The sequence below is a fragment of the Amblyomma maculatum genome, chromosome 1, assembly GCF_055883805.1.
Source record: "Amblyomma maculatum isolate TAMU_Amacu chromosome 1, ASM5588380v1, whole genome shotgun sequence".
Classification (NCBI taxonomy): domain Eukaryota; kingdom Metazoa; phylum Arthropoda; class Arachnida; order Ixodida; family Ixodidae; genus Amblyomma; species Amblyomma maculatum.
Window position 1 is genome coordinate 473,277,429 of NC_139344.1, and position 7,882 is coordinate 473,285,310.

The following is a 7,882-nucleotide window of genomic DNA, read 5'->3' on the forward strand; positions in this document are numbered from 1 at the left end:
ATTTTCATAAAACGTCATCTCACTGTCATCTACCATCTCTCTGTCCTCTGTTCTCCTGTTTTCATCGGCTTGCCGTATCGTAACAATATGTTTGACTGTTTTTGCTACGATTGTCTTTTGTTCTCTTTTCATTTTCGTTTTGGTTTTAAGTTTCGGACTAGCTTCAAATGTATGGCTCTGCTGTTGCTACGATTGTTTGCACTGGGTTCGCTAAAGGATGGCCCTTTTTTCGTTTCAAATTTCTTTTATCCGAATCTGTTAGTTTAACTGCAGGAGTGAAAGGTTTCCTCTCTGTTATCCTGAGGGTACAGGTAGTCACCGGCGCTTGCGGCGGGGGCTTGCCTGCCACAGGATTTTTCTGTTGTAGGCCGTCATTGCAGCCGCCACCGCTTCGGTGGTGGACGACGGCTGTTGCTGCGGCGCGCGTCTTTCTTTCTCTCTTCCTATTCTTTCCCTATTTTGTCTTCTGTCTGCACGAGGCAGCGGAGGTGGCTCAGCTACAGAGCCAGTAGCAGGCCCGTGCATTTTCTTTTCCTTCTTCTTGCAGCCACAACAACAACAACTATCCTGATGTTGCTGCTGGTTTTCCACGTGTTGGGTTCGGAGCGATAATTGCGATGAGTCTCATGCTTGAGATGAATGTATATGGCACATTTTCGATTAATAATAGTTAGTAGTATGCGCATCCTTTCTTTTTAGTGTCCTTGTCGCGCCACTGTTCATTTCATCAATTGATTATAAGAGCCGTACCTACAAAAGAGCACGATCAGTGTTGCGAAGCATTAACGGGGCCTCTAGTTCTCCTACTACACCTCATTCTCTTGATTCAGCATTATTTCATGTGTGCAGCTGGAGCTATTTGTGTTTAAAACACAGAGCCACGGTGCACAGAGCCTTGTTTATTTCTCCGATGATTCGGTGCAGAGCGCGCCGCATTTCATACAGCCCATGCTCTGATGGCGCCATCCGGTATCGTCGGCACGAGTCGCCTCACCGGCGGCCGCTCTCTGAACCCACTACCCATATTCTAGAGCACTGTACTCTGGCTTAGCTCAGGCCACAGTGGAAGAAAGTGAGCTGTTTCGACGGCGGGGAGCGGCTAGCTAAAACTGGCCATAAATAACGCCAGTGTTGCCTGGATGTTTGCTCGATAGCCGCCCTCAATCCCTAGCAATCCCTAGATTGGATTGTTCCTAGTTGGGGGCACGGCGGGCCACTGCTCATCGCCCGTCACCAATCCTGCTGTGGTTGGGGTGCCGCGGCGGCTGTTTGATGCCGTGGCGTTTGTTGTAGTAAACGAGACTGGTGCCTGTTGCATGGACGGGTGCGATCGAACTGACTGGTGTGCGCGTCACGAACAACCCTGGAACATCTGCTGAGGCTTCGGTATAGAAAGGTTAGTGCCCGGTCTGTGCAAAGATTTGTTTAGTTGTGGACAAAGCATGCTAATGAAGTTGCCGCCATGTTCAAATATTAGCTGCTCCTTTTGTGTGCGATGTTCGTGGTTATATGCTGTCTGCTTACCGTTTTTATTTGTCGCATACTGCAGGGATTTGTGCCAAGGTATGCACTTACAGCACGCGCCAATTTAGCACGGTTGAAGGCGAGCACTGCACTGTCTTATGGTGCTGCTGACTGGCGCTTGATGCTTTGTCTTGTATCGACCAGATACTCACGGCACTGGTCAGTGATTAGCTGCTTAGGGCGACGAAGCTCATTTTATGTTTTTTTTTTCATTCTTGGCCCCGATTCGCCTAAATCCCCTACTTCAAACGAACAAAGATGGCTCCAAGGCCGTGGCTGCAGATGTCAACAGCCGGAGCAACAACCTCAGCGGAGACGCCACTGGCGACGATACACGTCACTCAAGGGCGAAACGTATAAACAAGGGCAAATTGTTGAAGACCGCGCGCATTCCAGACTTGCCGCGTGGCGACATAAAGATTGTATTACGACCACGAGGCGGGCTCCATGTGAGTGATGTGACCCGCGTTGAACTAAGTCGTGCAATTGTGGCGGTGGCACAGATCCCCGCCAATGAAGCAAGTGAAGACGTCGTGTGCCCCAACCTCCAGCAGAATATCGTTGTGCTGAGCACCTCCGAGAGAGAGGACGCCGACTTATGCACTGCAGTCGGAAGGATCGACGTATACGCGGCACGGCACACTAAGTAAATACCTACGAAGCGGCTCCCCACGGCGCGGTGAAGGGCGTCATAAGGGGCATCCCGCTCAAGGATAATGCCCAGGATATTCAGGACAATGTCGTGCACAAGCATACCCCAACGGCCCTACAGGCAAACCGGATCGGTAAGACCCGATCAGTCGTCATTGCTTTCGAAGGGCATAAAGTACCCAAATACGTCAGATACGGCAACCTGCTCACGGATTGCACGGTAAATAGAAAACAAATCGACGTATGCAATGCAAGCGGGAAAGTGGTCCACAGAATGGACGTGTGCCCGGATCCTTCGAACCCGATCTGCCGAGGGTGCGGAATCTCCAACCCCGCCGAAGATCAAGAATGTGTCTCGAAGTGTGGCCTGTGCGGAGACAAACACCTGACCGCGGACAAGGCCTGCAAAGCCCGCTTCAAGACACCCTACGTCGTCCGCCGGCGGCGCTGGGAACGGCGCTGAGCAGAGGAAGAAGACGCCGGGAGAAGGAACCGAGGCAAGAGAGGTCCTGCAGGCGGACCCCACCGCAGCGCCTCCAAACAACGGGGCCGGTCACACACGCCGGGCCGCAACAGCAACAACAGTGGCTGTCAACAACAGTCGCCAGAGTCAACCGGACACCGAGGGATCGCCGAGAAAAAGGTGGGCCGGACCAACAGGTCTCCCGTCGCTCTAACCAGCGACACCGAATTCCCACCCCTCACCCCCTCCCTTAACTCACAAGCGAATCTGCAAAAGGACAGTAGCGAAGTGATAGAGCTTAAAAGGATCATAGAGCGCCAAAACGCCCAGAGCAGAACGGCCAAAATTCAGGCGCTTGTAAATAAGATCGAAACGCTAGCTCGCAGACTTGCGCAGGGTAACGCGGAGAGCCCCCCCCCTCCCCCTCGCCCCGCCAAAGGCGGACAGCGGGAGACGCTGAGGTTACGCAACGTGCAGCAAATAATCTAGAGGCGATGGACGCCGAAGAGAGCCCCGCGAGCGGAGAGGAAGTGGCGACAACGCAGAGACCGCGACCACGGTAACGACACAGATCCCGCGAGAAGGAGAGCTGATGGCCATTTTGGCAGCAAGTTCACAAATTAACGAAAGGCTAAGGAAAATAGACGACCGACTTAAAGCTGTCGAGAGTCAGCCTCAGACGCCATCGGTGAAGCACAAACGTCAAGCGCTAAAAGTATCCTCAAAATCGGGGAGGAACCACTTCGCGTCCCTGAAAAAGGAGCGGGCCGAAAAAATAAAAAACGCGATCGCGAAAAGGCGCAATCGACTTGAGACGCCCGGAAAGGATGATGCAGAAGCCAAGTAAAACGAAAGGAAGAAGATGGTTTGCACGGTATGACAAAGGACTGAACAAGGGTAAATGGGGTGCGCCTCAGTTCGCAGTTGAGCCAACGTTTCGACAAGTGGACTTGTCTTCGTCTGGGCATGACGAAAACAAGTCCACTTGTCGAAACGTTGGCTCATCTGCGAACTAAGGCGCACCTCATTTACCCTTGTTTAGTTCTTTTTCATATAGAAGCCAAGTAAAAAGCACAAGAAGACCGGGGGGACACCACAGTAATTTACCAACCGAACTGCCATGGAATTCGCAACAAAGAAGCGGAACTAATGTTACACATTGGCGGGCAAGACAACAAGCCTGATGTAACTGCTCTACAGGAGACAAACGGAAAACCAAGACTTCCGAGGTACGTCACTTACACGGACCCTACGGAGAACGGAACGGCGGTGCTCGAGTTGCCGCCACATTGCTGCGAACGAGCACCGCCGTTCCGTTCTCAGCAATGTGGCGGCAACTCGACATGTTACGGCACAAGGCGGGTGCGAACACACGCTGATCGAAATTCATGCAAGAGAAATTGGCAGCGCGGGCAATTTATTTGTAATGAGCGCGTACTGTCGGCCGTCACAACGGCAGTACGAATTTGACCGCATCGTGAGCCAGGCGAAAGGGTTGGCGGGGACCAGGTCGCTCCTGATCCTCGGCGACTTTAATGCCCCTCTCACAACATGGGGCTATAAGTTCCAGTCAAAAAGAGGAAAAGCATTGGCCAAAGCAATGGAGGATCACGAGATAGCCCTCCTGAACGAGCCGGACGTAAATACCAGAAGAGGTAACAGTGCCGCAAGGGACATCACACCAGACCTTTCGTGGTTATCGGGCACGATAGACGTCTCCTGAAGAAGCGGAGAAGTGACCTTAGGTCTGACCACAGCGTGATCAGCATCACGATCCGAGGTTCCTGATATCGGGCTGTGTTGGGGACAGCGCGGATCACCGCCAAGACAAGTTGGGACAAGATGAGAACGTTCACCCAGGAACAAGAAGAAGCGTCTGAGGAAGAATCAGGACAAGCTGAAACGCAACAGACCTACATCAAGTGGTTGAGGGACCAGAAGACGACCCTCCAAAAATTTACCCAAGAAATCGCAACGACGTCACAGACACCGTACGTGGACGCCAGAATGACCCAGCCCGGCACTCGTTAACGCGGCGATGGAAACGTCAGAGGCACAACAGAAAGCTGGCCAAGCGCATAGCAGCCTTGAGCAAACAGATTGCCGAGCACGAGGCCAAACTATGCAGGGAGAATTGGCTGAAGACCTGCGACAGCCTGCAGGGCACGCTCTCGACGTGGAAGACGTGGTGTCTCTTGAGGCATCTGATCGACCCGCTGAGTAGCAAAACTGCGACCAATCGCAACCTTACCAAAGTATGGAACATGTACAAGGGAGACGGCCGCAGGCTCCTGGAAGACCTGAAGGCGAAGTACCTAAAGACAGAGAAGGAGCAGTACTCGGTGCCAGAGAGGTACGAAGGACCCGACAACGAGGAGTTTATTTATTTATTTATTTATTGCGCTGAGTTTGCCATAAATAAGGCCGGTCCAACGAGGAGTTGGACCGGCCGTTTTCCATGACGGAACTGTGGACAGCGAGAGATGAAAGTAACAAGTGCACCCGACAGGAATGCCATAACATACAAACTACTTGGTAACATGAGCGGTAAAGCGACCCGTGGCCTCTTAGGGCACATCAACGAAGCCTGCGAGAGCTCGCGGTTGCCGAAGGAATGGAAGGATGCCGAGGTCTGCTTCATTCCAAAGCCCGGCAAGGCCCTCACGATAACCAACATGCGGCCCATCTGCCTCACGTCCTGCGCGGGGAAGGTGATGGAACGCATGGTCATTCGCCGCCTGCAGAAGCACCTCGAAGAAACGGATCAGATGCCGGAGACGATGTACGGCTTCAGGCAACATCTCAGCACCCAAGACGTGATGATCCAACTTCACGAACTGGTCTTTAAGCCGGCAACGAGGCACGCGCCGCGCGAGATACTCGCCCTCGACTTCAAGGGAGCTTTGATAACGTGTCCAACGCGAGCGTGTTGCGGAATCTGAATATGACCAGGTGAGGGCGAAAGACATTCGGCTACATCAAGGATTTTCTGTCAAACCGAACAGCGACCATCAGGATAGGGGAAGAGAAGTCAGACCCTGTCGAGCTCGGTGATAGGGGCACCCCACAGGGATCGGTCTTGTCGCCCCTGCTCTTTAATCTGGCCCTCCTGCCCCTGCCCGGTCTACTCAAGCAAATCGAAGGCGTGGACCACGCTTTATACGCCAATGATAGTACGGTGTGGACGACTCGAGCCGGTACTGATGCCTGGATGGAGAAGCCTTGCAGAAAGCGGCAATGACCGTGCACGAGTACGCAAAGTCGTGCGGACTGAGCTGCGCTTCCCAGAAATCAGAGCTGCTTATGATCCAACCGGGAAAATCCAAGAAAGAGCTGCCGCCGAACGTGATCGTCACCATCGACGGAATGGCCATCAAGCCAACACAGCAAATTAGGATCCTCGGTCTACTATTTCAGACCGACGGGAAGGCACACGCCGCCGTCACAAAGATCAAGACTACAACCGAACAGATGCTCAGCATGATTAGAAGGGTAACTAACAGAAACCGAGGCCTCAAAGAAGACGATTCCATGCGCCTGTTACACGCGTTCGTTGTGTAGCGGGTTACCTACTCTGCCCCTTATCTCCAGCTGACGAAGGCAAATAGGGACACCCTAAACACGATGCTTCGTAAGGCAACAAAGCAAGCACTGGACATACCTATATACTCGTCCACGCAAAGACTGCTAAACATGGGCGCCCACAACACGGTGGAGGAGCTCATTGAAGCTCACCTCTCTAATCATAGAATCCGGCTCAGTCACACGAAACATGGACGAGCCGTCCTACGCAAGATAGGATGGCAGATTGAGCCAGTACCCCTCAAGAAATCCCTTCCGGAAGAGTGGAAGACGAACATTCAGACCAAACCTCTTCCCCGGAACATGACGCCGGGCAAGGACGACGAGAGGCGCACCGCGCGGGCCAAAGCCATAGCCCGGAAGCTGGAAGAGAACCCCAGGGTCCTCTACGCGGACGCCTCGCTCCGAAAACACAGCCCTAGAAAAAATTCTGATACAATAAACTGATTAAAAACCTACCAGTTTTGTCTATTGCATTATGAAACGATACAACTAATACACTCATAAAATTTCTTTTAGTTCTATTGTGACCTATCAGTGCTATTTTTCTATTAGGGTAATAGTGTATTTGTATTGGTATATAAATTCTATGGTTTATCAGTTTCTATGTGTTGTATAGTTGTAATGCAATGACAAGAAACAAGCTTTCGGAAACAAGTGAAAAATGTATATTATCACAAAAGGCAATACATATATTTCAAATGACAAAGCTCACAATTTGTGAAGGAAACGTTAAACAAATCTAAACACACACACATACACACACATATATATACATATATAAAACAACACTAAAAGGCTTCTTTATCACATTTAACAACAGGTTTTTACATTAAAAGCAATGAAACCCTCAGGCGACTCGGCATTGCTTTGGCTTGAAGGTGGCGAAAAAATCTACCAAAAAAATAAATAACTGCGATTAAAGCTATCATACCATAGGTGCAGGGACATACAAAATATGAAAAAATTGCCTCCCCTACTTAGCAAAAACCAAAAAACTAAAACAAAAGGAGTCAGTGTCTAGAATAAGAGCAATGAAACCCATACCTGCTTTGGCTTGCAGGCGGCAAAAAAATCCGCTATAGGAAAATAACTAAATGAAAAAAAAAAATCTATCTCACCATGGGTAAAGTTACATATAAAAGATATGCAAAAATTGGCTCCCCTATCTGGCAGGAACCAAAAAACTAAAAGGCAAGGAGCCAGAGACTAGTATAAAAGCAATGAAACCCACAGCCCACTCCCACTTGTTTTGGCTTGCAGGCGGCCAAAAAATCCGCTACAGGAAAATAACTAAATGCAATTAAGGCTTTCACACCACACGTGAAGTAACATAAAATATGCAAAAGTTGTCTCCCCTATCTGGCAGAAACCAAAAAACTAATATTCAAGGAACCAGTGACTAGAAATTCACAAGTAAACACATAACGCGATATCAAGTGGGCAGCAAAAATATCTTTTAGTTCAATAATGAAAATCGCAACCTAGACCCACAAGCAATAAAACAATTGCCATGAGAAAGTAGCTAAATGTAATTAACATCAACCACATCACATGGTTGAGCACAAAAAAAATTTTCAGGTAATCGCTGAAAGTGATGAACATTAACCACACCATAGGTGGAGCGACAAAAAAAATCATGTTTTCATTTTTTTTCTTTCA

At 50.1% G+C, this 7,882-nt stretch overlaps 1 pseudogene; it reads left to right on the forward strand.

Annotated features, from left to right (window-relative positions):
* Window positions 1-956: 956 nt before the first annotated feature.
* LOC146209971 (uncharacterized) lies at window positions 957-7,527 on the forward strand (annotated as a pseudogene).
* Window positions 7,528-7,882: the final 355 nt, after the last annotated feature.